Below are 24,786 nucleotides of genomic sequence, written 5' to 3'. Positions count from 1 at the left end.
GGGCTGGGACCCTCTCCTATTTAGCGCAAGAGTGGAACGAGGCAGCAAGTTCAAGGAATGACATTGCATCCAGGCACTTACAGCTCTTTGTGCCCTAATGCCATGACACAAAAACATAATTTGAAAAAAGTTAGCAGAGGATGGTTTCGATCCATCGACCTCTGGGTTATGGGCCCAGCACGCTTCCGCTGCGCCACTCTGCTGGTTGGAGAACAAGAGCTTTTCTGGGCTTTTACAGCCTACAAACCGACAACCCTAGACCCAGTTTCGAGTGAAGCGGGCAGTAGGCCTTACAAAGCCAAACAACCTGCAACCACGCACTCCCATCCCATGGCCTTTTGCAGACAGGCCTCATTTCTCTAGCTCACACCCTAACTGCCAACACCCCTTCCCCTTCTCTCTCTGTCTCTCTCTCTCTGTCTCTCTCTCTCATTCTCTCTCTCTCGCAAATAGATACTTTACTTCCCAGGTGCAACAAAACAAGCCTTCTCGAGCTGGCAGATATGGGAAGGAAGGAAGGAAGGGCCAGTTTGGAAACTCAACTCAATTACCATAAATCCCCTGCTAAGGGTTATGGGAGGGAGGAATGAAGGAACTTTGCTTCAGGGAAAGGGCTGCTGCTGCTTCAGCATGTGAGGAGCGCAGCCACACGTTTCACCTTCTTCAGTATGTTGGTTTACAGGATGAGAGAGATCCTGAAACCTCACTCTAATAGGCTGAGGTGCTGTGCTCGGTGGCCTGCTGGGACCAAGGCCCGTCAGGGCAAGGCGAATAGGCCTTTGTCAGGCCTTCGTCAGGGCTTTGTCGGGGAGGGGCCAGGAGCCCTGCTCGCTTCAATCCCCTCACCGATAGACAGTTGCAGAAACTAGGATGCAAGAACCTTTCCTGGATGGGGTTTTGATTTTCACGAAAAGTGTGTCAGCTTTGCTTTCAGCATGAGTCTGATTTCCAAAAAATGCATTTTGAACAATTTAAAGATTTGATCTGCGTTGGCCGGGAATCGAACCCGGGTCAACTGCTTGGAAGGCAGCTATGCTCACCACTATACCACCAACGCCTGCCTGTCTGGGCTATCTGATGGAGCGGCCCTTAGAAATAAGAATAAGTCATTGGCTGGGAATGAAAAAAGCTTGCGTTTGACGCAGAAGCAGTTCGCATCATGAGGTCTTGCCGGTCAGCCCAACATTTCCCCGGGACCCCTTAAAAAAGGAGCTTGGTTTTAAGTTTGGTTTGATTGAACAGTACATTTTGTTGGCTGGGCTGGGACCCTCTCCTATTTAGCGTAAGAGTGGAACGAGGCAGCAAGTTCAAGGAATGACATTGCATCCAGGCACTTACAGCTCTTTGTGCCCTAATGCCATGACACAAAAACATAATTTGAAAAAAGTTAGCAGAGGATGGTTTCGATCCATCGACCTCTGGGTTATGGGCCCAGCACGCTTCCGCTGCGCCACTCTGCTGGTTGGAGAACAAGAGCTTTTCTGGGCTTTTACAGCCTACAAACCGACAACCCTAGACCCAGTTTCGAGTGAAGCGGGCAGTAGGCCTTACAAAGCCAAACAACCTGCAACCACGCACTCCCATCCCATGGCCTTTTGCAGACAGGCCTCATTTCTCTAGCTCACACCCTAACTGCCAACACCCCTTCCCCTTCTCTCTCTGTCTCTCTCTCTCTGTCTCTCTCTCTCATTCTCTCTCTCTCGCAAATAGATACTTTACTTCCCAGGTGCAACAAAACAAGCCTTCTCGAGCTGGCAGATATGGGAAGGAAGGAAGGAAGGGCCAGTTTGGAAACTCAACTCAATTACCATAAATCCCCTGCTAAGGGTTATGGGAGGGAGGAATGAAGGAACTTTGCTTCAGGGAAAGGGCTGCTGCTGCTTCAGCATGTGAGGAGCGCAGCCACACGTTTCACCTTCTTCAGTATGTTGGTTTACAGGATGAGAGAGATCCTGAAACCTCACTCTAATAGGCTGAGGTGCTGTGCTCGGTGGCCTGCTGGGACCAAGGCCCGTCAGGGCAAGGCGAATAGGCCTTTGTCAGGCCTTCGTCAGGGCTTTGTCGGGGAGGGGCCAGGAGCCCTGCTCGCTTCAATCCCCTCACCGATAGACAGTTGCAGAAACTAGGATGCAAGAACCTTTCCTGGATGGGGTTTTGATTTTCACGAAAAGTGTGTCAGCTTTGCTTTCAGCATGAGTCTGATTTCCAAAAAATGCATTTTGAACAATTTAAAGATTTGATCTGCGTTGGCCGGGAATCGAACCCGGGTCAACTGCTTGGAAGGCAGCTATGCTCACCACTATACCACCAACGCCTGCCTGTCTGGGCTATCTGATGGAGCGGCCCTTAGAAATAAGAATAAGTCATTGGCTGGGAATGAAAAAAGCTTGCGTTTGACGCAGAAGCAGTTCGCATCATGAGGTCTTGCCGGTCAGCCCAACATTTCCCCGGGACCCCTTAAAAAAGGAGCTTGGTTTTAAGTTTGGTTTGATTGAACAGTACATTTTGTTGGCTGGGCTGGGACCCTCTCCTATTTAGCGTAAGAGTGGAACGAGGCAGCAAGTTCAAGGAATGACATTGCATCCAGGCACTTACAGCTCTTTGTGCCCTAATGCCATGACACAAAAACATAATTTGAAAAAAGTTAGCAGAGGATGGTTTCGATCCATCGACCTCTGGGTTATGGGCCCAGCACGCTTCCGCTGCGCCACTCTGCTGGTTGGAGAACAAGAGCTTTTATGGGCTTTTACAGCCTACAAACCGACAACCCTAGACCCAGTTTCGAGTGAAGCGGGCAGTAGGCCTTACAAAGCCAAACAACCTGCAACCACGCACTCCCATCCCATGGCCTTTTGCAGACAGGCCTCATTTCTCTAGCTCACACCCTAACTGCCAACACCCCTTCCCCTTCTCTCTCTGTCTCTCTCTCTCTGTCTCTCTCTCTCATTCTCTCTCTCTCGCAAATAGATACTTTACTTCCCAGGTGCAACAAAACAAGCCTTCTCGAGCTGGCAGATATGGGAAGGAAGGAAGGAAGGGCCAGTTTGGAAACTCAACTCAATTACCATAAATCCCCTGCTAAGGGTTATGGGAGGGAGGAATGAAGGAACTTTGCTTCAGGGAAAGGGCTGCTGCTGCTTCAGCATGTGAGGAGCGCAGCCACACGTTTCACCTTCTTCAGTATGTTGGTTTACAGGATGAGAGAGATCCTGAAACCTCACTCTAATAGGCTGAGGTGCTGTGCTCGGTGGCCTGCTGGGACCAAGGCCCGTCAGGGCAAGGCGAATAGGCCTTTGTCAGGCCTTCGTCAGGGCTTTGTCGGGGAGGGGCCAGGAGCCCTGCTCGCTTCAATCCCCTCACCGATAGACAGTTGCAGAAACTAGGATGCAAGAACCTTTCCTGGATGGGGTTTTGATTTTCACGAAAAGTGTGTCAGCTTTGCTTTCAGCATGAGTCTGATTTCCAAAAAATGCATTTTGAACAATTTAAAGATTTGATCTGCGTTGGCCGGGAATCGAACCCGGGTCAACTGCTTGGAAGGCAGCTATGCTCACCACTATACCACCAACGCCTGCCTGTCTGGGCTATCTGATGGAGCGGCCCTTAGAAATAAGAATAAGTCATTGGCTGGGAATGAAAAAAGCTTGCGTTTGACGCAGAAGCAGTTCGCATCATGAGGTCTTGCCGGTCAGCCCAACATTTCCCCGGGACCCCTTAAAAAAGGAGCTTGGTTTTAAGTTTGGTTTGATTGAACAGTACATTTTGTTGGCTGGGCTGGGACCCTCTCCTATTTAGCGCAAGAGTGGAACGAGGCAGCAAGTTCAAGGAATGACATTGCATCCAGGCACTTACAGCTCTTTGTGCCCTAATGCCATGACACAAAAACATAATTTGAAAAAAGTTAGCAGAGGATGGTTTCGATCCATCGACCTCTGGGTTATGGGCCCAGCACGCTTCCGCTGCGCCACTCTGCTGGTTGGAGAACAAGAGCTTTTCTGGGCTTTTACAGCCTACAAACCGACAACCCTAGACCCAGTTTCGAGTGAAGCGGGCAGTAGGCCTTACAAAGCCAAACAACCTGCAACCACGCACTCCCATCCCATGGCCTTTTGCAGACAGGCCTCATTTCTCTAGCTCACACCCTAACTGCCAACACCCCTTCCCCTTCTCTCTCTGTCTCTCTCTCTCTGTCTCTCTCTCTCATTCTCTCTCTCTCGCAAATAGATACTTTACTTCCCAGGTGCAACAAAACAAGCCTTCTCGAGCTGGCAGATATGGGAAGGAAGGAAGGAAGGGCCAGTTTGGAAACTCAACTCAATTACCATAAATCCCCTGCTAAGGGTTATGGGAGGGAGGAATGAAGGAACTTTGCTTCAGGGAAAGGGCTGCTGCTGCTTCAGCATGTGAGGAGCGCAGCCACACGTTTCACCTTCTTCAGTATGTTGGTTTACAGGATGAGAGAGATCCTGAAACCTCACTCTAATAGGCTGAGGTGCTGTGCTCGGTGGCCTGCTGGGACCAAGGCCCGTCAGGGCAAGGCGAATAGGCCTTTGTCAGGCCTTCGTCAGGGCTTTGTCGGGGAGGGGCCAGGAGCCCTGCTCGCTTCAATCCCCTCACCGATAGACAGTTGCAGAAACTAGGATGCAAAAACCTTTCCTGGATGGGGTTTTGATTTTCACGAAAAGTGTGTCAGCTTTGCTTTCAGCATGAGTCTGATTTCCAAAAAATGCATTTTGAACAATTTAAAGATTTGATCTGCGTTGGCCGGGAATCGAACCCGGGTCAACTGCTTGGAAGGCAGCTATGCTCACCACTATACCACCAACGCCTGCCTGTCTGGACTATCTGATGGAGCGGCCCTTAGAAATAAGAATAAGTCATTGGCTGGGAATGAAAAAAGCTTGCATTTGACGCAGAAGCAGTTCGCATCATGAGGTCTTGCCGGTCAGCCCAACATTTCCCCGGGACCCCTTAAAAAAGGAGCTTGGTTTTAAGTTTGGTTTGATTGAACAGTACATTTTGTTGGCTGGGCTGGGACCCTCTCCTATTTAGCGCAAGAGTGGAACGAGGCAGCAAGTTCAAGGAATGACATTGCATCCAGGCACTTACAGCTCTTTGTGCCCTAATGCCATGACACAAAAACATAATTTGAAAAAAGTTAGCAGAGGATGGTTTCGATCCATCGACCTCTGGGTTATGGGCCCAGCACGCTTCCGCTGCGCCACTCTGCTGGTTGGAGAACAAGAGCTTTTCTGGGCTTTTACAGCCTACAAACCGACAACCCTAGACCCAGTTTCGAGTGAAGCGGGCAGTAGGCCTTACAAAGCCAAACAACCTGCAACCACGCACTCCCATCCCATGGCCTTTTGCAGACAGGCCTCATTTCTCTAGCTCACACCCTAACTGCCAACACCCCTTCCCCTTCTCTCTCTGTCTCTCTCTCTCTGTCTCTCTCTCTCATTCTCTCTCTCTCGCAAATAGATACTTTACTTCCCAGGTGCAACAAAACAAGCCTTCTCGAGCTGGCAGATATGGGAAGGAAGGAAGGAAGGGCCAGTTTGGAAACTCAACTCAATTACCATAAATCCCCTGCTAAGGGTTATGGGAGGGAGGAATGAAGGAACTTTGCTTCAGGGAAAGGGCTGCTGCTGCTTCAGCATGTGAGGAGCGCAGCCACACGTTTCACCTTCTTCAGTATGTTGGTTTACAGGATGAGAGAGATCCTGAAACCTCACTCTAATAGGCTGAGGTGCTGTGCTCGGTGGCCTGCTGGGACCAAGGCCCGTCAGGGCAAGGCGAATAGGCCTTTGTCAGGCCTTCGTCAGGGCTTTGTCGGGGAGGGGCCAGGAGCCCTGCTCGCTTCAATCCCCTCACCGATAGACAGTTGCAGAAACTAGGATGCAAGAACCTTTCCTGGATGGGGTTTTGATTTTCACGAAAAGTGTGTCAGCTTTGCTTTCAGCATGAGTCTGATTTCCAAAAAATGCATTTTGAACAATTTAAAGATTTGATCTGCGTTGGCCGGGAATCGAACCCGGGTCAACTGCTTGGAAGGCAGCTATGCTCACCACTATACCACCAACGCCTGCCTGTCTGGACTATCTGATGGAGCGGCCCTTAGAAATAAGAATAAGTCATTGGCTGGGAATGAAAAAAGCTTGCATTTGACGCAGAAGCAGTTCGCATCATGAGGTCTTGCCGGTCAGCCCAACATTTCCCCGGGACCCCTTAAAAAAGGAGCTTGGTTTTAAGTTTGGTTTGATTGAACAGTACATTTTGTTGGCTGGGCTGGGACCCTCTCCTATTTAGCGCAAGAGTGGAACGAGGCAGCAAGTTCAAGGAATGACATTGCATCCAGGCACTTACAGCTCTTTGTGCCCTAATGCCATGACACAAAAACATAATTTGAAAAAAGTTAGCAGAGGATGGTTTCGATCCATCGACCTCTGGGTTATGGGCCCAGCACGCTTCCGCTGCGCCACTCTGCTGGTTGGAGAACAAGAGCTTTTCTGGGCTTTTACAGCCTACAAACCGACAACACTAGACCCAGTTTCGAGTGAAGCGGGCAGTAGGCCTTACAAAGCCAAACAACCTGCAACCACGCACTCCCATCCCATGGCCTTTTGCAGACAGGCCTCATTTCTCTAGCTCACACCCTAACTGCCAACACCCCTTCCCCTTCTCTCTCTGTCTCTCTCTCTCTGTCTCTCTCTCTCATTCTCTCTCTCTCGCAAATAGATACTTTACTTCCCAGGTGCAACAAAACAAGCCTTCTCGAGCTGGCAGATATGGGAAGGAAGGAAGGAAGGGCCAGTTTGGAAACTCAACTCAATTACCATAAATCCCCTGCTAAGGGTTATGGGAGGGAGGAATGAAGGAACTTTGCTTCAGGGAAAGGGCTGCTGCTGCTTCAGCATGTGAGGAGCGCAGCCACACGTTTCACCTTCTTCAGTATGTTGGTTTACAGGATGAGAGAGATCCTGAAACCTCACTCTAATAGGCTGAGGTGCTGTGCTCGGTGGCCTGCTGGGACCAAGGCCCGTCAGGGCAAGGCGAATAGGCCTTTGTCAGGCCTTCGTCAGGGCTTTGTCGGGGAGGGGCCAGGAGCCCTGCTCGCTTCAATCCCCTCACCGATAGACAGTTGCAGAAACTAGGATGCAAGAACCTTTCCTGGATGGGGTTTTGATTTTCACGAAAAGTGTGTCAGCTTTGCTTTCAGCATGAGTCTGATTTCCAAAAAATGCATTTTGAACAATTTAAAGATTTGATCTGCGTTGGCCGGGAATCGAACCCGGGTCAACTGCTTGGAAGGCAGCTATGCTCACCACTATACCACCAACGCCTGCCTGTCTGGGCTATCTGATGGAGCGGCCCTTAGAAATAAGAATAAGTCATTGGCTGGGAATGAAAAAAGCTTGCGTTTGACGCAGAAGCAGTTCGCATCATGAGGTCTTGCCGGTCAGCCCAACATTTCCCCGGGACCCCTTAAAAAAGGAGCTTGGTTTTAAGTTTGGTTTGATTGAACAGTACATTTTGTTGGCTGGGCTGGGACCCTCTCCTATTTAGCGCAAGAGTGGAACGAGGCAGCAAGTTCAAGGAATGACATTGCATCCAGGCACTTACAGCTCTTTGTGCCCTAATGCCATGACACAAAAACATAATTTGAAAAAAGTTAGCAGAGGATGGTTTCGATCCATCGACCTCTGGGTTATGGGCCCAGCACGCTTCCGCTGCGCCACTCTGCTGGTTGGAGAACAAGAGCTTTTCTGGGCTTTTACAGCCTACAAACCGACAACCCTAGACCCAGTTTCGAGTGAAGCGGGCAGTAGGCCTTACAAAGCCAAACAACCTGCAACCACGCACTCCCATCCCATGGCCTTTTGCAGACAGGCCTCATTTCTCTAGCTCACACCCTAACTGCCAACACCCCTTCCCCTTCTCTCTCTGTCTCTCTCTCTGTCTCTCTCTCTCATTCTCTCTCTCTCGCAAATAGATACTTTACTTCCCAGGTGCAACAAAACAAGCCTTCTCGAGCTGGCAGATATGGGAAGGAAGGAAGGAAGGGCCAGTTTGGAAACTCAACTCAATTACCATAAATCCCCTGCTAAGGGTTATGGGAGGGAGGAATGAAGGAACTTTGCTTCAGGGAAGGAAGGGCCAGTTTGGAAACTCAACTCAATTACCATAAATCCCCTGCTAAGGGTTATGGGAGGGAGGAATGAAGGAACTTTGCTTCAGGGAAAGGGCTGCTGCTGCTTCAGCATGTGAGGAGCGCAGCCACACGTTTCACCTTCTTCAGTATGTTGGTTTACAGGATGAGAGAGATCCTGAAACCTCACTCTAATAGGCTGAGGTGCTGTGCTCGGTGGCCTGCTGGGACCAAGGCCCGTCAGGGCAAGGCGAATAGGCCTTTGTCAGGCCTTCGTCAGGGCTTTGTCGGGGAGGGGCCAGGAGCCTGCTGGGACCAAGGCCCGTCAGGGCAAGGCGAATAGGCCTTTGTCAGGCCTTCGTCAGGGCTTTGTCGGGGAGGGGCCAGGAGCCCTGCTCGCTTCAATCCCCTCACCGATAGACAGTTGCAGAAACTAGGATGCAAGAACCTTTCCTGGATGGGGTTTTGATTTTCACGAAAAGTGTGTCAGCTTTGCTTTCAGCATGAGTCTGATTTCCAAAAAATGCATTTTGAACAATTTAAAGATTTGATCTGCGTTGGCCGGGAATCGAACCCGGGTCAACTGCTTGGAAGGCAGCTATGCTCACCACTATACCACCAACGCCTGCCTGTCTGGGCTATCTGATGGAGCGGCCCTTAGAAATAAGAATAAGTCATTGGCTGGGAATGAAAAAAGCTTGCGTTTGACGCAGAAGCAGTTCGCATCATGAGGTCTTGCCGGTCAGCCCAACATTTCCCCGGGACCCCTTAAAAAAGGAGCTTGGTTTTAAGTTTGGTTTGATTGAACAGTACATTTTGTTGGCTGGGCTGGGACCCTCTCCTATTTAGCGCAAGAGTGGAACGAGGCAGCAAGTTCAAGGAATGACATTGCATCCAGGCACTTACAGCTCTTTGTGCCCTAATGCCATGACACAAAAACATAATTTGAAAAAAGTTAGCAGAGGATGGTTTCGATCCATCGACCTCTGGGTTATGGGCCCAGCACGCTTCCGCTGCGCCACTCTGCTGGTTGGAGAACAAGAGCTTTTCTGGGCTTTTACAGCCTACAAACCGACAACCCTAGACCCAGTTTCGAGTGAAGCGGGCAGTAGGCCTTACAAAGCCAAACAACCTGCAACCACGCACTCCCATCCCATGGCCTTTTGCAGACAGGCCTCATTTCTCTAGCTCACACCCTAACTGCCAACACCCCTTCCCCTTCTCTCTCTGTCTCTCTCTCTCTGTCTCTCTCTCTCATTCTCTCTCTCTCGCAAATAGATACTTTACTTCCCAGGTGCAACAAAACAAGCCTTCTCGAGCTGGCAGATATGGGAAGGAAGGAAGGAAGGGCCAGTTTGGAAACTCAACTCAATTACCATAAATCCCCTGCTAAGGGTTATGGGAGGGAGGAATGAAGGAACTTTGCTTCAGGGAAAGGGCTGCTGCTGCTTCAGCATGTGAGGAGCGCAGCCACACGTTTCACCTTCTTCAGTATGTTGGTTTACAGGATGAGAGAGATCCTGAAACCTCACTCTAATAGGCTGAGGTGCTGTGCTCGGTGGCCTGCTGGGACCAAGGCCCGTCAGGGCAAGGCGAATAGGCCTTTGTCAGGCCTTCGTCAGGGCTTTGTCGGGGAGGGGCCAGGAGCCCTGCTCGCTTCAATCCCCTCACCGATAGACAGTTGCAGAAACTAGGATGCAAGAACCTTTCCTGGATGGGGTTTTGATTTTCACGAAAAGTGTGTCAGCTTTGCTTTCAGCATGAGTCTGATTTCCAAAAAATGCATTTTGAACAATTTAAAGATTTGATCTGCGTTGGCCGGGAATCGAACCCGGGTCAACTGCTTGGAAGGCAGCTATGCTCACCACTATACCACCAACGCCTGCCTGTCTGGACTATCTGATGGAGCGGCCCTTAGAAATAAGAATAAGTCATTGGCTGGGAATGAAAAAAGCTTGCATTTGACGCAGAAGCAGTTCGCATCATGAGGTCTTGCCGGTCAGCCCAACATTTCCCCGGGACCCCTTAAAAAAGGAGCTTGGTTTTAAGTTTGGTTTGATTGAACAGTACATTTTGTTGGCTGGGCTGGGACCCTCTCCTATTTAGCGCAAGAGTGGAACGAGGCAGCAAGTTCAAGGAATGACATTGCATCCAGGCACTTACAGCTCTTTGTGCCCTAATGCCATGACACAAAAACATAATTTGAAAAAAGTTAGCAGAGGATGGTTTCGATCCATCGACCTCTGGGTTATGGGCCCAGCACGCTTCCGCTGCGCCACTCTGCTGGTTGGAGAACAAGAGCTTTTCTGGGCTTTTACAGCCTACAAACCGACAACCCTAGACCCAGTTTCGAGTGAAGCGGGCAGTAGGCCTTACAAAGCCAAACAACCTGCAACCACGCACTCCCATCCCATGGCCTTTTGCAGACAGGCCTCATTTCTCTAGCTCACACCCTAACTGCCAACACCCCTTCCCCTTCTCTCTCTGTCTCTCTCTCTCTGTCTCTCTCTCTCATTCTCTCTCTCTCGCAAATAGATACTTTACTTCCCAGGTGCAACAAAACAAGCCTTCTCGAGCTGGCAGATATGGGAAGGAAGGAAGGAAGGGCCAGTTTGGAAACTCAACTCAATTACCATAAATCCCCTGCTAAGGGTTATGGGAGGGAGGAATGAAGGAACTTTGCTTCAGGGAAAGGGCTGCTGCTGCTTCAGCATGTGAGGAGCGCAGCCACACGTTTCACCTTCTTCAGTATGTTGGTTTACAGGATGAGAGAGATCCTGAAACCTCACTCTAATAGGCTGAGGTGCTGTGCTCGGTGGCCTGCTGGGACCAAGGCCCGTCAGGGCAAGGCGAATAGGCCTTTGTCAGGCCTTCGTCAGGGCTTTGTCGGGGAGGGGCCAGGAGCCCTGCTCGCTTCAATCCCCTCACCGATAGACAGTTGCAGAAACTAGGATGCAAGAACCTTTCCTGGATGGGGTTTTGATTTTCACGAAAAGTGTGTCAGCTTTGCTTTCAGCATGAGTCTGATTTCCAAAAAATGCATTTTGAACAATTTAAAGATTTGATCTGCGTTGGCCGGGAACCCGGGTCAACTGCTTGGAAGGCAGCTATGCTCACCACTATACCACCAACGCCTGCCTGTCTGGGCTATCTGATGGAGCGGCCCTTAGAAATAAGAATAAGTCATTGGCTGGGAATGAAAAAAGCTTGCGTTTGACGCAGAAGCAGTTCGCATCATGAGGTCTTGCCGGTCAGCCCAACATTTCCCCGGGACCCCTTAAAAAAGGAGCTTGGTTTTAAGTTTGGTTTGATTGAACAGTACATTTTGTTGGCTGGGCTGGGACCCTCTCCTATTTAGCGCAAGAGTGGAACGAGGCAGCAAGTTCAAGGAATGACATTGCATCCAGGCACTTACAGCTCTTTGTGCCCTAATGCCATGACACAAAAACATAATTTGAAAAAAGTTAGCAGAGGATGGTTTCGATCCATCGACCTCTGGGTTATGGGCCCAGCACGCTTCCGCTGCGCCACTCTGCTGGTTGGAGAACAAAAGCTTTTCTGGGCTTTTACAGCCTACAAACCGACAACCCTAGACCCATTTTCGAGTGAAGCGGGCAGTAGGCCTTACAAAGCCAAACAACCTGCAACCACGCACTCCCATCCCATGGCCTTTTGCAGACAGGCCTCATTTCTCTAGCTCACACCCTAACTGCCAACACCCCTTCCCCTTCTCTCTCTGTCTCTCTCTCTCTGTCTCTCTCTCTCGCAAATAGATACTTTACTTCCCAGGTGCAACAAAACAAGCCTTCTCGAGCTGGCAGATATGGGAAGGAAGGAAGGAAGGGCCAGTTTGGAAACTCAACTCAATTACCATAAATCCCCTGCTAAGGGTTATGGGAGGGAGGAATGAAGGAACTTTGCTTCAGGGAAAGGGCTGCTGCTGCTTCAGCATGTGAGGAGCGCAGCCACACGTTTCACCTTCTTCAGTATGTTGGTTTACAGGATGAGAGAGATCCTGAAACCTCACTCTAATAGGCTGAGGTGCTGTGCTCGGTGGCCTGCTGGGACCAAGGCCCGTCAGGGCAAGGCGAATAGGCCTTTGTCAGGCCTTCGTCAGGGCTTTGTCGGGGAGGGGCCAGGAGCCCTGCTCGCTTCAATCCCCTCACCGATATACAGTTGCAGAAACTAGGATGCAAGAACCTTCCCTGGATGGGGTTTTGATTTTCACGAAAAGTGTGTCAGCTTTGCTTTCAGCATGAGTCTGATTTCCAAAAAATGCATTTTGAACAATTTAAAGATTTGATCTGCGTTGGCCGGGAATCGAACCCGGGTCAACTGCTTGGAAGGCAGCTATGCTCACCACTATACCACCAACGCCTGCCTGTCTGGGCTATCTGATGGAGCGGCCCTTAGAAATAAGAATAAGTCATTGGCTGGGAATGAAAAAAGCTTGCGTTTGACGCAGAAGCAGTTCGCATCATGAGGTCTTGCCGGTCAGCCCAACATTTCCCCGGGACCCCTTAAAAAAGGAGCTTGGTTTTAAGTTTGGTTTGATTGAACAGTACATTTTGTTGGCTGGGCTGGGACCCTCTCCTATTTAGCGCAAGAGTGGAACGAGGCAGCAAGTTCAAGGAATGACATTGCATCCAGGCACTTACAGCTCTTTGTGCCCTAATGCCATGACACAAAAACATAATTTGAAAAAAGTTAGCAGAGGATGGTTTCGATCCATCGACCTCTGGGTTATGGGCCCAGCACGCTTCCGCTGCGCCACTCTGCTGGTTGGAGAACAAGAGCTTTTATGGGCTTTTACAGCCTACAAACCGACAACCCTAGACCCAGTTTCGAGTGAAGCGGGCAGTAGGCCTTACAAAGCCAAACAACCTGCAACCACGCACTCCCATCCCATGGCCTTTTGCAGACAGGCCTCATTTCTCTAGCTCACACCCTAACTGCCAACACCCCTTCCCCTTCTCTCTCTGTCTCTCTCTCTCTGTCTCTCTCTCTCATTCTCTCTCTCTCGCAAATAGATACTTTACTTCCCAGGTGCAACAAAACAAGCCTTCTCGAGCTGGCAGATATGGGAAGGAAGGAAGGAAGGGCCAGTTTGGAAACTCAACTCAATTACCATAAATCCCCTGCTAAGGGTTATGGGAGGGAGGAATGAAGGAACTTTGCTTCAGGGAAAGGGCTGCTGCTGCTTCAGCATGTGAGGAGCGCAGCCACACGTTTCACCTTCTTCAGTATGTTGGTTTACAGGATGAGAGAGATCCTGAAACCTCACTCTAATAGGCTGAGGTGCTGTGCTCGGTGGCCTGCTGGGACCAAGGCCCGTCAGGGCAAGGCGAATAGGCCTTTGTCAGGCCTTCGTCAGGGCTTTGTCGGGGAGGGGCCAGGAGCCCTGCTCGCTTCAATCCCCTCACCGATAGACAGTTGCAGAAACTAGGATGCAAGAACCTTTCCTGGATGGGGTTTTGATTTTCACGAAAAGTGTGTCAGCTTTGCTTTCAGCATGAGTCTGATTTCCAAAAAATGCATTTTGAACAATTTAAAGATTTGATCTGCGTTGGCCGGGAATCGAACCCGGGTCAACTGCTTGGAAGGCAGCTATGCTCACCACTATACCACCAACGCCTGCCTGTCTGGGCTATCTGATGGAGCGGCCCTTAGAAATGAGAATAAGTCATTGGCTGGGAATGAAAAAAGCTTGCGTTTGACGCAGAAGCAGTTCGCATCATGAGGTCTTGCCGGTCAGCCCAACATTTCCCCGGGACCCCTTAAAAAAGGAGCTTGGTTTTAAGTTTGGTTTGATTGAACAGTACATTTTGTTGGCTGGGCTGGGACCCTCTCCTATTTAGCGCAAGAGTGGAACGAGGCAGCAAGTTCAAGGAATGACATTGCATCCAGGCACTTACAGCTCTTTGTGCCCTAATGCCATGACACAAAAACATAATTTGAAAAAAGTTAGCAGAGGATGGTTTCGATCCATCGACCTCTGGGTTATGGGCCCAGCACGCTTCCGCTGCGCCACTCTGCTGGTTGGAGAACAAGAGCTTTTCTGGGCTTTTACAGCCTACAAACCGACAACCCTAGACCCAGTTTCGAGTGAAGCGGGCAGTAGGCCTTACAAAGCCAAACAACCTGCAACCACGCACTCCCATCCCATGGCCTTTTGCAGACAGGCCTCATTTCTCTAGCTCACACCCTAACTGCCAACACCCCTTCCCCTTCTCTCTCTGTCTCTCTCTCTCTGTCTCTCTCTCTCATTCTCTCTCTCTCGCAAATAGATACTTTACTTCCCAGGTGCAACAAAACAAGCCTTCTCGAGCTGGCAGATATGGGAAGGAAGGAAGGAAGGGCCAGTTTGGAAACTCAACTCAATTACCATAAATCCCCTGCTAAGGGTTATGGGAGGGAGGAATGAAGGAACTTTGCTTCAGGGAAAGGGCTGCTGCTGCTTCAGCATGTGAGGAGCGCAGCCACACGTTTCACCTTCTTCAGTATGTTGGTTTACAGGATGAGAGAGATCCTGAAACCTCACTCTAATAGGCTGAGGTGCTGTGCTCGGTGGCCTGCTGGGACCAAGGCCCGTCAGGGCAAGGCGAATAGGCCTTTGTCAGGCCTTCGTCAGGGCTTTGTCGGGGAGGGGCCAGGAGCCCTGCTCGCTTCAATCCCCTCACCGATAGACAGTTGCAGAAACTAGGATGCAAGAACCTTTCCTGGATGGGGTTTTGATTTTCACGAAAAGTGTGTCAGCTTTGCTTTCAGCATGAGTCTGATTTCCAAAAAATGCATTTTGAACAATTTAAAGATTTGATCTGCGTTGGCCGGGAATCGAACCCGGGTCAACTGCTTGGAAGGCAGCTATGCTCACCACTATACCACCAACGCCTGCCTGTCTGGGCTATCTGATGGAGCGGCCCTTAGAAATAAGAATAAGTCATTGGCTGGGAATGAAAAAAGCTTGCGTTTGACGCAGAAGCAGTTCGCATCATGAGGTCTTGCCGGTCAGCCCAACATTTCCCCGGGACCCCTTAAAAAAGGAGCTTGGTTTTAAGTTTGGTTTGATTGAACAGTACATTTTGTTGGCTGGGCTGGGACCCTCTCCTATTTAGCGTAAGAGTGGAACGAGGCAGCAAGTTCAAGGAATGACATTGCATCCAGGCACTTACAGCTCTTTGTGCCCTAATGCCATGACACAAAAACATAATTTGAAAAAAGTTAGCAGAGGATGGTTTCGATCCATCGACCTCTGGGTTATGGGCCCAGCACGCTTCCGCTGCGCCACTCTGCTGGTTGGAGAACAAGAGCTTTTCTGGGCTTTTACAGCCTACAAACCGACAACCCTAGACCCAGTTTCGAGTGAAGCGGGCAGTAGGCCTTACAAAGCCAAACAACCTGCAACCACGCACTCCCATCCCATGGCCTTTTGCAGACAGGCCTCATTTCTCTAGCTCACACCCTAACTGCCAACACCCCTTCCCCTTCTCTCTCTGTCTCTCTCTCTCTGTCTCTCTCTCTCATTCTCTCTCTCTCGCAAATAGATACTTTACTTCCCAGGTGCAACAAAACAAGCCTTCTCGAGCTGGCAGATATGGGAAGGAAGGAAGGAAGGGCCAGTTTGGAAACTCAACTCAATTACCATAAATCCCCTGCTAAGGGTTATGGGAGGGAGGAATGAAGGAACTTTGCTTCAGGGAAAGGGCTGCTGCTGCTTCAGCATGTGAGGAGCGCAGCCACACGTTTCACCTTCTTCAGTATGTTGGTTTACAGGATGAGAGAGATCCTGAAACCTCACTCTAATAGGCTGAGGTGCTGTGCTCGGTGGCCTGCTGGGACCAAGGCCCGTCAGGGCAAGGCGAATAGGCCTTTGTCAGGCCTTCGTCAGGGCTTTGTCGGGGAGGGGCCAGGAGCCCTGCTCGCTTCAATCCCCTCACCGATAGACAGTTGCAGAAACTAGGATGCAAGAACCTTTCCTGGATGGGGTTTTGATTTTCACGAAAAGTGTGTCAGCTTTGCTTTCAGCATGAGTCTGATTTCCAAAAAATGCATTTTGAACAATTTAAAGATTTGATCTGCGTTGGCCGGGAATCGAACCCGGGTCAACTGCTTGGAAGGCAGCTATGCTCACCACTATACCACCAACGCCTGCCTGTCTGGGCTATCTGATGGAGCGGCCCTTAGAAATAAGAATAAGTCATTGGCTGGGAATGAAAAAAGCTTGCGTTTGACGCAGAAGCAGTTCGCATCATGAGGTCTTGCCGGTCAGCCCAACATTTCCCCGGGACCCCTTAAAAAAGGAGCTTGGTTTTAAGTTTGGTTTGATTGAACAGTACATTTTGTTGGCTGGGCTGGGACCCTCTCCTATTTAGCGTAAGAGTGGAACGAGGCAGCAAGTTCAAGGAATGACATTGCATCCAGGCACTTACAGCTCTTTGTGCCCTAATGCCATGACACAAAAACATAATTTGAAAAAAGTTAGCAGAGGATGGTTTCGATCCATCGACCTCTGGGTTATGGGCCCAGCACGCTTCCGCTGCGCCACTCTGCTGGTTGGAGAACAAGAGCTTTTATGGGCTTTTACAGCCTACAAACCGACAACCCTAGACCCAGTTTCGAGTGAAGCGGGCAGTAGGCCTTACAAAGCCAAACAACCTGCAACCACGCACTCCCATCCCATGGCCTTTTGCAGACAGGCCTCATTTCTCTAGCTCACACCCTAACTGCCAACACCCCTTCCCCTTCTCTCTCTGTCTCTCTCTCTCTGTCTCTCTCTCTCATTCTCTCTCTCTCGCAAATAGATACTTTACTTCCCAGGTGCAACAAAACAAGCCTTCTCGAGCTGGCAGATATGGGAAGGAAGGAAGGAAGGGCCAGTTTGGAAACTCAACTCAATTACCATAAATCCCCTGCTAAGGGTTATGGGAGGGAGGAATGAAGGAACTTTGCTTCAGGGAAAGGGCTGCTGCTGCTTCAGCATGTGAGGAGCGCAGCCACACGTTTCACCTTCTTCAGTATGTTGGTTTACAGGATGAGAGAGATCCTGAAACCTCACTCTAATAGGCTGAGGTGCTGTGCTCGGTGGCCTGCTGGGACCAAGGCCCGTCAGGGCAAGGCGAATAGGCCTTTGTCAGGCCTTCGTCAGGGCTTTGTCGGGGAGGGGCCAGGAGCCCTGCTCGCTTCAATCCCCTCACCGATAGACAGTTGCAGAAACTAGGATGCAAGAACCTTTCCTGGATGGGGTTTTGATTTTCACGAAAAGTGTGTCAGCTTTGCTTTCAGCATGAGTCTGATTTCCAAAAAATGCATTTTGAACAATTTAAAGATTTGATCTGCGTTGGCCGGGAATCGAACCCGGGTCAACTGCTTGGAAGGCAGCTATGCTCACCACTATACCACCAACGCCTGCCTGTCTGGGCTATCTGATGGAGCGGCCCTTAGAAATAAGAATAAGTCATTGGCTGGGAATGAAAAAAGCTTGCGTTTGACGCAGAAGCAGTTCGCATCATGAGGTCTTGCCGGTCAGCCCAACATTTCCCCGGGACCCCTTAAAAAAGGAGCTTGGTTTTAAGTTTGGTTTGATTGAACAGTACATTTTGTTGGCTGGGCTGGGACCCTCTCCTATTTAGCGCAAGAGTGGAACGAGGCAGCAAGTTCAAGGAATGACATTGCATCCAGGCACTTACAGCTCTTTGTGCCCTAATGCCATGACACAAAAACATAATTTGAAAAAAGTTAGCAGAGGATGGTTTCGATCCATCGACCTCTGGGTTATGGGCCCAGCACGCTTCCGCTGCGCCACTCTGCTGGTTGGAGAACAAGAGCTTTTCTGGGCTTTTACAGCCTACAAACCGACAACCCTAGACCCAGTTTCGAGTGAAGCGGGCAGTAGGCCTTACAAAGCCAAACAACCTGCAACCACGCACTCCCATCACATGGCCTTTTGCAGACAGGCCTCATTTCTCTAGCTCACACCCTAACTGCCAACACCCCTTCCCCTTCTCTCTCTGTCTCTCTCTCTCTGTCTCTCTCTCTCATTCTCTCTCTCTCGCAAATAGATACTTTACTTCCCAGGTGCAACAAAACAAGCCTTCTCGAGCTGGCAGATATGGGAAGGAAGGAAGGAAGGGCCAGTTTGGAAACTCAACTCAATTACCATAAATCCCCTGCTAAGGGTTATGGGAGGGAGGAATGAAGGAACTTTGCTTCAGGGAAAGGGCTGCTGCTGCTTCAGCATGTGAGGAGCGCAGCCACACGTTTCACCTTCTTCAGTATGTTGGTTTACAGGATGAGAGAGATCCTGAAACCTCACTCTAATAGGCTGAGGTGCTGTGCTCGGTGGCCTGCTGGGACCAAGGCCCGTCAGGGCAAGGCGAATAGGCCTTTGTCAGGCCTTCGTCAGGGCTTTGTCGGGGAGGGGCCAGGAGCCCTGCTCGCTTCAATCCCCTCACCGATAGACAGTTGCAGAAACTAGGATGCAAGAACCTTTCCTGGATGGGGTTTTGATTTTCACGAAAAGTGTGTCAGCTTTGCTTTCAGCATGAGTCTGATTTCCAAAAAATGCATTTTGAACAATTTAAAGATTTGATCTGCGTTGGCCGGGAATCGAACCCGGGTCAACTGCTTGGAAGGCAGCTATGCTCACCACTATACCACCAACGCCTGCCTGTCTGGGCTATCTGATGGAGCGGCCCTTAGAAATAAGAATAAGTCATTGGCTGGGAATGAAAAAAGCTTGCGTTTGACGCAGAAGCAGTTCGCATCATGAGGTCTTGCCGGTCAGCCCAACATTTCCCCGGGACCCCTTAAAAAAGGAGCTTGGTTTTAAGTTTGGTTTGATTGAACAGTACATTTTGTTGGCTGGGCTGGGACCCTCTCCTATTTAGCGCAAGAGTGGAACGAGGCAGCAAGTTCAAGGAATGACATTGCATCCAGGCACTTACAGCTCTTTGTGCCCTAATGCCATGACACAAAAACATAATTTGAAAAAAGTTAGCAGAGGATGGTTTCGATCCATCGACCTCTGGGTTATGGGCCCAGCACGCTTCCGCTGCGCCACTCTGCTGGTTGGAGAACAAGAGCTTTTATGGGCTTTTACAGCCTACAAACCGACAACCCTAGACCCAGTTTCGAGTGAAGCGGGCAGTAGGCCTTACAAAGCCAAACAACCTGCAACCACGCACTCCCATCCCATGGCCTTTTGCAGACAGGCCTCATTTCTCTAGCTCACACCCTAACTGCCAACACCCCTTCCCCTTCTCTCTCTGTCTCTCTCTCTCTGTCTCTCTCTCTCATTCTCTCTCTCTCGCAAATAGATACTTTACTTCCCAGGTGCAACAAAACAAGCCTTCTCGAGCTGGCAGATATGGGAAGGAAGGAAGGAAGGGCCAGTTTGGAAACTCAACTCAATTACCATAAATCCCCTGCTAAGGGTTATGGGAGGGAGGAATGAAGGAACTTTGCTTCAGGGAAAGGGCTGCTGCTGCTTCAGCATGTGAGGAGCGCAGCCACACGTTTCACCTTCTTCAGTATGTTGGTTTACAGGATGAGAGAGATCCTGAAACCTCACTCTAATAGGCTGAGGTGCTGTGCTCGGTGGCCTGCTGGGACCAAGGCCCGTCAGGGCAAGGCGAATAGGCCTTTGTCAGGCCTTCGTCAGGGCTTTGTCGGGGAGGGGCCAGGAGCCCTGCTCGCTTCAATCCCCTCACCGATAGACAGTTGCAGAAACTAGGATGCAAGAACCTTTCCTGGATGGGGTTTTGATTTTCACGAAAAGTGTGTCAGCTTTGCTTTCAGCATGAGTCTGATTTCCAAAAAATGCATTTTGAACAATTTAAAGATTTGATCTGCGTTGGCCGGGAATCGAACCCGGGTCAACTGCTTGGAAGGCAGCTATGCTCACCACTATACCACCAACGCCTGCCTGTCTGGGCTATCTGATGGAGCGGCCCTTAGAAATGAGAATAAGTCATTGGCTGGGAATGAAAAAAGCTTGCGTTTGACGCAGAAGCAGTTCGCATCATGAGGTCTTGCCGGTCAGCCCAACATTTCCCCGGGACCCCTTAAAAAAGGAGCTTGGTTTTAAGTTTGGTTTGATTGAACAGTACATTTTGTTGGCTGGGCTGGGACCCTCTCCTATTTAGCGCAAGAGTGGAACGAGGCAGCAAGTTCAAGGAATGACATTGCATCCAGGCACTTACAGCTCTTTGTGCCCTAATGCCATGACACAAAAACATAATTTGAAAAAAGTTAGCAGAGGATGGTTTCGATCCATCGACCTCTGGGTTATGGGCCCAGCACGCTTCCGCTGCGCCACTCTGCTGGTTGGAGAACAAGAGCTTTTCTGGGCTTTTACAGCCTACAAACCGACAACCCTAGACCCAGTTTCGAGTGAAGCGGGCAGTAGGCCTTACAAAGCCAAACAACCTGCAACCACGCACTCCCATCCCATGGCCTTTTGCAGACAGGCCTCATTTCTCTAGCTCACACCCTAACTGCCAACACCCCTTCCCCTTCTCTCTCTGTCTCTCTCTCTCTGTCTCTCTCTCTCATTCTCTCTCTCTCGCAAATAGATACTTTACTTCCCAGGTGCAACAAAACAAGCCTTCTCGAGCTGGCAGATATGGGAAGGAAGGAAGGAAGGGCCAGTTTGGAAACTCAACTCAATTACCATAAATCCCCTGCTAAGGGTTATGGGAGGGAGGAATGAAGGAACTTTGCTTCAGGGAAAGGGCTGCTGCTGCTTCAGCATGTGAGGAGCGCAGCCACACGTTTCACCTTCTTCAGTATGTTGGTTTACAGGATGAGAGAGATCCTGAAACCTCACTCTAATAGGCTGAGGTGCTGTGCTCGGTGGCCTGCTGGGACCAAGGCCCGTCAGGGCAAGGCGAATAGGCCTTTGTCAGGCCTTCGTCAGGGCTTTGTCGGGGAGGGGCCAGGAGCCCTGCTCGCTTCAATCCCCTCACCGATAGACAGTTGCAGAAACTAGGATGCAAGAACCTTTCCTGGATGGGGTTTTGATTTTCACGAAAAGTGTGTCAGCTTTGCTTTCAGCATGAGTCTGATTTCCAAAAAATGCATTTTGAACAATTTAAAGATTTGATCTGCGTTGGCCGGGAATCGAACCCGGGTCAACTGCTTGGAAGGCAGCTATGCTCACCACTATACCACCAACGCCTGCCTGTCTGGGCTATCTGATGGAGCGGCCCTTAGAAATAAGAATAAGTCATTGGCTGGGAATGAAAAAAGCTTGCGTTTGACGCAGAAGCAGTTCGCATCATGAGGTCTTGCCGGTCAGCCCAACATTTCCCCGGGACCCCTTAAAAAAGGAGCTTGGTTTTAAGTTTGGTTTGATTGAACAGTACATTTTGTTGGCTGGGCTGGGACCCTCTCCTATTTAGCGTAAGAGTGGAACGAGGCAGCAAGTTCAAGGAATGACATTGCATCCAGGCACTTACAGCTCTTTGTGCCCTAATGCCATGACACAAAAACATAATTTGAAAAAAGTTAGCAGAGGATGGTTTCGATCCATCGACCTCTGGGTTATGGGCCCAGCACGCTTCCGCTGCGCCACTCTGCTGGTTGGAGAACAAGAGCTTTTCTGGGCTTTTACAGCCTACAAACCGACAACCCTAGACCCAGTTTCGAGTGAAGCGGGCAGTAGGCCTTACAAAGCCAAACAACCTGCAACCACGCACTCCCATCCCATGGCCTTTTGCAGACAGGCCTCATTTCTCTAGCTCACACCCTAACTGCCAACACCCCTTCCCCTTCTCTCTCTGTCTCTCTCTCTCTGTCTCTCTCTCTCATTCTCTCTCTCTCGCAAATAGATACTTTACTTCCCAGGTGCAACAAAACAAGCCTTCTCGAGCTGGCAGATATGGGAAGGAAGGAAGGAAGGGCCAGTTTGGAAACTCAACTCAATTACCATAAATCCCCTGCTAAGGGTTATGGGAGGGAGGAATGAAGGAACTTTGCTTCAGGGAAAGGGCTGCTGCTGCTTCAGCATGTATGGAGCGCAGCCACACGTTTCACCTTCTTCAGTATGTTGGTTTACAGGATGAGAGAGATCCTGAAACCTCACTCTAATAGGCTGAGGTGCTGTGCTCGGTGGCCTGCTGGGACCAAGGCCCGTCAGGGCAAGGCGAATAGGCCTTTGTCAGGCCTTCGTCAGGGCTTTGTCGGGGAGGGGCCAGGAGCCCTGCTCGCTTCAATCCCCTCACCGATAGACAGTTGCAGAAACTAGGATGCAAGAACCTTTCCTGGATGGGGTTTTGATTTTCACGAAAAGTGTGTCAGCTTTGCTTTCAGCATGAGTCTGATTTCCAAAAAATGCATTTTGAACAATTTAAAGATTTGATCTGCGTTGGCCGGGAATCGAACCCGGGTCAACTGCTTGGAAGGCAGCTATGCTCACCACTATACCACCAACGCCTGCCTGTCTGGGCTATCTGATGGAGCGGCCCTTAGAAATAAGAATAAGTCATTGGCTGGGAATGAAAAAAGCTTGCGTTTGACGCAGAAGCAGTTCGCATCATGAGGTCTTGCCGGTCAGCCCAACATTTCCCCGGGACCCCTTAAAAAAGGAGCTTGGTTTTAAGTTTGGTTTGATTGAACAGTACATTTTGTTGGCTGGGCTGGGACCCTCTCCTATTTAGCGTAAGAGTGGAACGAGGCAGCAAGTTCAAGGAATGACATTGCATCCAGGCACTTACAGCTCTTTGTGCCCTAATGCCATGACACAAAAACATAATTTGAAAAAAGTTAGCAGAGGATGGTTTCGATCCATCGACCTCTGGGTTATGGGCCCAGCACGCTTCCGCTGCGCCACTCTGCTGGTTGGAGAACAAGAGCTTTTATGGGCTTTTACAGCCTACAAACCGACAACCCTAGACCCAGTTTCGAGTGAAGCGGGCAGTAGGCCTTACAAAGCCAAACAACCTGCAACCACGCACTCCCATCCCATGGCCTTTTGCAGACAGGCCTCATTTCTCTAGCTCACACCCTAACTGCCAACACCCCTTCCCCTTCTCTCTCTGTCTCTCTCTCTCTGTCTCTCTCTCTCATTCTCTCTCTCTCGCAAATAGATACTTTACTTCCCAGGTGCAACAAAACAAGCCTTCTCGAGCTGGCAGATATGGGAAGGAAGGAAGGAAGGGCCAGTTTGGAAACTCAACTCAATTACCATAAATCCCCTGCTAAGGGTTATGGGAGGGAGGAATGAAGGAACTTTGCTTCAGGGAAAGGGCTGCTGCTGCTTCAGCATGTGAGGAGCGCAGCCACACGTTTCACCTTCTTCAGTATGTTGGTTTACAGGATGAGAGAGATCCTGAAACCTCACTCTAATAGGCTGAGGTGCTGTGCTCGGTGGCCTGCTGGGACCAAGGCCCGTCAGGGCAAGGCGAATAGGCCTTTGTCAGGCCTTCGTCAGGGCTTTGTCGGGGAGGGGCCAGGAGCCCTGCTCGCTTCAATCCCCTCACCGATAGACAGTTGCAGAAACTAGGATGCAAGAACCTTTCCTGGATGGGGTTTTGATTTTCACGAAAAGTGTGTCAGCTTTGCTTTCAGCATGAGTCTGATTTCCAAAAAATGCATTTTGAACAATTTAAAGATTTGATCTGCGTTGGCCGGGAATCGAACCCGGGTCAACTGCTTGGAAGGCAGCTATGCTCACCACTATACCACCAACGCCTGCCTGTCTGGGCTATCTGATGGAGCGGCCCTTAGAAATAAGAATAAGTCATTGGCTGGGAATGAAAAAAGCTTGCGTTTGACGCAGAAGCAGTTCGCATCATGAGGTCTTGCCGGTCAGCCCAACATTTCCCCGGGACCCCTTAAAAAAGGAGCTTGGTTTTAAGTTTGGTTTGATTGAACAGTACATTTTGTTGGCTGGGCTGGGACCCTCTCCTATTTAGCGCAAGAGTGGAACGAGGCAGCAAGTTCAAGGAATGACATTGCATCCAGGCACTTACAGCTCTTTGTGCCCTAATGCCATGACACAAAAACATAATTTGAAAAAAGTTAGCAGAGGATGGTTTCGATCCATCGACCTCTGGGTTATGGGCCCAGCACGCTTCCGCTGCGCCACTCTGCTGGTTGGAGAACAAGAGCTTTTCTGGGCTTTTACAGCCTACAAACCGACAACCCTAGACCCAGTTTCGAGTGAAGCGGGCAGTAGGCCTTACAAAGCCAAACAACCTGCAACCACGCACTCCCATCCCATGGCCTTTTGCAGACAGGCCTCATTTCTCTAGCTCACACCCTAACTGCCAACACCCCTTCCCCTTCTCTCTCTGTCTCTCTCTCTCTGTCTCTCTCTCTCATTCTCTCTCTCTCGCAAATAGATACTTTACTTCCCAGGTGCAACAAAACAAGCCTTCTCGAGCTGGCAGATATGGGAAGGAAGGAAGGAAGGGCCAGTTTGGAAACTCAACTCAATTACCATAAATCCCCTGCTAAGGGTTATGGGAGGGAGGAATGAAGGAACTTTGCTTCAGGGAAAGGGCTGCTGCTGCTTCAGCATGTGAGGAGCGCAGCCACACGTTTCACCTTCTTCAGTATGTTGGTTTACAGGATGAGAGAGATCCTGAAACCTCACTCTAATAGGCTGAGGTGCTGTGCTCGGTGGCCTGCTGGGA

At 50.1% G+C, this 24,786-nt stretch overlaps 18 non-coding genes across 18 annotated transcripts; all 18 read right to left on the bottom strand.

Moving 5' to 3' along the window:
* Nucleotides 1-985: 985 nt before the first annotated feature.
* TRNAG-UCC (transfer RNA glycine (anticodon UCC)) lies at nt 986-1,057 on the bottom strand. The gene has a single exon. It is a non-coding gene; the product is annotated as a tRNA-Gly (tRNA).
* Nucleotides 1,058-2,242: 1,185 nt separating this feature from the next.
* TRNAG-UCC (transfer RNA glycine (anticodon UCC)) lies at nt 2,243-2,314 on the bottom strand. Its single transcript has one exon. It is a non-coding gene; the product is annotated as a tRNA-Gly (tRNA).
* A 1,185-nt stretch (nt 2,315-3,499) lies between these two features.
* Nucleotides 3,500-3,571, bottom strand: TRNAG-UCC (transfer RNA glycine (anticodon UCC)). The gene has a single exon. It is a non-coding gene; the product is annotated as a tRNA-Gly (tRNA).
* Nucleotides 3,572-4,756: 1,185 nt separating this feature from the next.
* On the bottom strand, nt 4,757-4,828 carry TRNAG-UCC (transfer RNA glycine (anticodon UCC)). The gene has a single exon. It is a non-coding gene; the product is annotated as a tRNA-Gly (tRNA).
* A 1,185-nt stretch (nt 4,829-6,013) lies between these two features.
* Nucleotides 6,014-6,085, bottom strand: TRNAG-UCC (transfer RNA glycine (anticodon UCC)). The gene has a single exon. It is a non-coding gene; the product is annotated as a tRNA-Gly (tRNA).
* A 1,185-nt stretch (nt 6,086-7,270) lies between these two features.
* TRNAG-UCC (transfer RNA glycine (anticodon UCC)) lies at nt 7,271-7,342 on the bottom strand. Its single transcript has one exon. It is a non-coding gene; the product is annotated as a tRNA-Gly (tRNA).
* Nucleotides 7,343-8,702: 1,360 nt separating this feature from the next.
* TRNAG-UCC (transfer RNA glycine (anticodon UCC)) lies at nt 8,703-8,774 on the bottom strand. The gene has a single exon. It is a non-coding gene; the product is annotated as a tRNA-Gly (tRNA).
* Nucleotides 8,775-9,959: 1,185 nt separating this feature from the next.
* TRNAG-UCC (transfer RNA glycine (anticodon UCC)) lies at nt 9,960-10,031 on the bottom strand. The gene has a single exon. It is a non-coding gene; the product is annotated as a tRNA-Gly (tRNA).
* A 2,423-nt stretch (nt 10,032-12,454) lies between these two features.
* On the bottom strand, nt 12,455-12,526 carry TRNAG-UCC (transfer RNA glycine (anticodon UCC)). The gene has a single exon. It is a non-coding gene; the product is annotated as a tRNA-Gly (tRNA).
* Nucleotides 12,527-13,711: 1,185 nt separating this feature from the next.
* On the bottom strand, nt 13,712-13,783 carry TRNAG-UCC (transfer RNA glycine (anticodon UCC)). The gene has a single exon. It is a non-coding gene; the product is annotated as a tRNA-Gly (tRNA).
* Nucleotides 13,784-14,968: 1,185 nt separating this feature from the next.
* TRNAG-UCC (transfer RNA glycine (anticodon UCC)) lies at nt 14,969-15,040 on the bottom strand. The gene has a single exon. It is a non-coding gene; the product is annotated as a tRNA-Gly (tRNA).
* Nucleotides 15,041-16,225: 1,185 nt separating this feature from the next.
* On the bottom strand, nt 16,226-16,297 carry TRNAG-UCC (transfer RNA glycine (anticodon UCC)). The gene has a single exon. It is a non-coding gene; the product is annotated as a tRNA-Gly (tRNA).
* A 1,185-nt stretch (nt 16,298-17,482) lies between these two features.
* Nucleotides 17,483-17,554, bottom strand: TRNAG-UCC (transfer RNA glycine (anticodon UCC)). Its single transcript has one exon. It is a non-coding gene; the product is annotated as a tRNA-Gly (tRNA).
* A 1,185-nt stretch (nt 17,555-18,739) lies between these two features.
* Nucleotides 18,740-18,811, bottom strand: TRNAG-UCC (transfer RNA glycine (anticodon UCC)). Its single transcript has one exon. It is a non-coding gene; the product is annotated as a tRNA-Gly (tRNA).
* A 1,185-nt stretch (nt 18,812-19,996) lies between these two features.
* TRNAG-UCC (transfer RNA glycine (anticodon UCC)) lies at nt 19,997-20,068 on the bottom strand. The gene has a single exon. It is a non-coding gene; the product is annotated as a tRNA-Gly (tRNA).
* A 1,185-nt stretch (nt 20,069-21,253) lies between these two features.
* Nucleotides 21,254-21,325, bottom strand: TRNAG-UCC (transfer RNA glycine (anticodon UCC)). The gene has a single exon. It is a non-coding gene; the product is annotated as a tRNA-Gly (tRNA).
* Nucleotides 21,326-22,510: 1,185 nt separating this feature from the next.
* Nucleotides 22,511-22,582, bottom strand: TRNAG-UCC (transfer RNA glycine (anticodon UCC)). Its single transcript has one exon. It is a non-coding gene; the product is annotated as a tRNA-Gly (tRNA).
* Nucleotides 22,583-23,767: 1,185 nt separating this feature from the next.
* On the bottom strand, nt 23,768-23,839 carry TRNAG-UCC (transfer RNA glycine (anticodon UCC)). Its single transcript has one exon. It is a non-coding gene; the product is annotated as a tRNA-Gly (tRNA).
* Between the last annotated feature and the right edge of the window lie 947 nt (nt 23,840-24,786).

Source organism: Ambystoma mexicanum, chromosome 6q (genome assembly GCF_040938575.1).
Source record: "Ambystoma mexicanum isolate Mex_15411 chromosome 6q, UKY_AmexF1_1, whole genome shotgun sequence".
NCBI classification, from domain to species: Eukaryota; Metazoa; Chordata; class Amphibia; order Caudata; family Ambystomatidae; genus Ambystoma; species Ambystoma mexicanum.
The sequence above is the reverse complement of the archived record's forward strand: the minus strand, read 5'-3'. Positions and strand labels throughout refer to the sequence as shown.